Source organism: Mustela putorius, unplaced genomic scaffold (assembly GCF_011764305.1).
Source record: "Mustela putorius furo isolate JIRA1106 unplaced genomic scaffold, ASM1176430v1.1 tig00000095_pilon_pilon_pilon, whole genome shotgun sequence".
NCBI lineage: Eukaryota > Metazoa > Chordata > Mammalia > Carnivora > Mustelidae > Mustela > Mustela putorius.
Genome location: NW_025421280.1, coordinates 5,953,898 through 5,954,872, shown reverse-complemented (window position 1 = coordinate 5,954,872; position 975 = coordinate 5,953,898). Strand labels below are relative to the sequence as shown.

The window sequence follows — 975 nt, the reverse complement described above, 5'->3', positions numbered from 1 at the left end:
GTATGCTCATCTCTGGACCAATCAATCAGGGACTGGAACGCTCAGTCTGGCTAAATTCCTGGTTACATTTCTTAAGCCCCAGAAATGGAGTCAATTCTATATAAACTACATAAATTGAGAGAAGGTTAGGAATATTTGCCCAAAAAGTATATTGAGATGCTATCACCAACAAAAGAAGGAAAATATGCCATGAGGGTAGATCAAATATATCTGTTGCCCACGAAGGAGGTCATAATATCACTAGAGAATGAGGTCAGGAAGAATTAATGCCATGAATACCAAAACTTTCCTTGTGATCCTTGGTTTAAGTAGCTCTTCTAAGTTGTGGATAGGATCCTAAAGATTCAGATTTCTCTCCAAATCTACTTTAGAATCTTCATAAAATTTTCATCTGTCACCTCCCTTTTGTTTTAGGAAAATGTGTGTCATCCTTGCCCATGGGTCATGTTAATGTTCTCTGTACCATTCCAATTTTGGTGTATGTGCTGCTGAAGTGAACACACACATACACACACCCTTTGTTTAAAAACTATCTTTTTTTCAGGGCATGAGCCTTCAAGACACATTTTTTAAAAAAGGTATTATTATTCAGTTTTATTTCTTCTACTTTGTTTAGCCATGTACATCAAAGCAATATTAACCCATTGCTAATATACTCTTTTCTAGCAAAGTTACTGGGTAGGTAAGTTTGGGAACCTAGGCTGGAAATGTAACCACTTCTCATAAGTATTTTTTTAATGGAAAAATGAATTTCTTGTTCAAATGAACCATTGGAATACAATTCATTTGCAAACACATACTGCTGAGAAATCTAGCAGATGCATCAATGAACTTTAATTACATGGGATCATTTGATTAACTCAGTCTTCCTTCTCTGTTCCAATAACCAGGTATTTTCCTGGAGCAAAGTTAGAGCAGCTATGATTATTTAATGTGAACTGGGGCAATCGTATTTATTTGGATAGATGACCTAGG

General features: G+C 35.7%; 1 pseudogene; it reads right to left on the bottom strand.

Moving 5' to 3' along the window:
- Positions 1 to 378: 378 nt before the first annotated feature.
- Positions 379 to 501, bottom strand: LOC123394494 (annotated as a pseudogene).
- Positions 502 to 975: the final 474 nt, after the last annotated feature.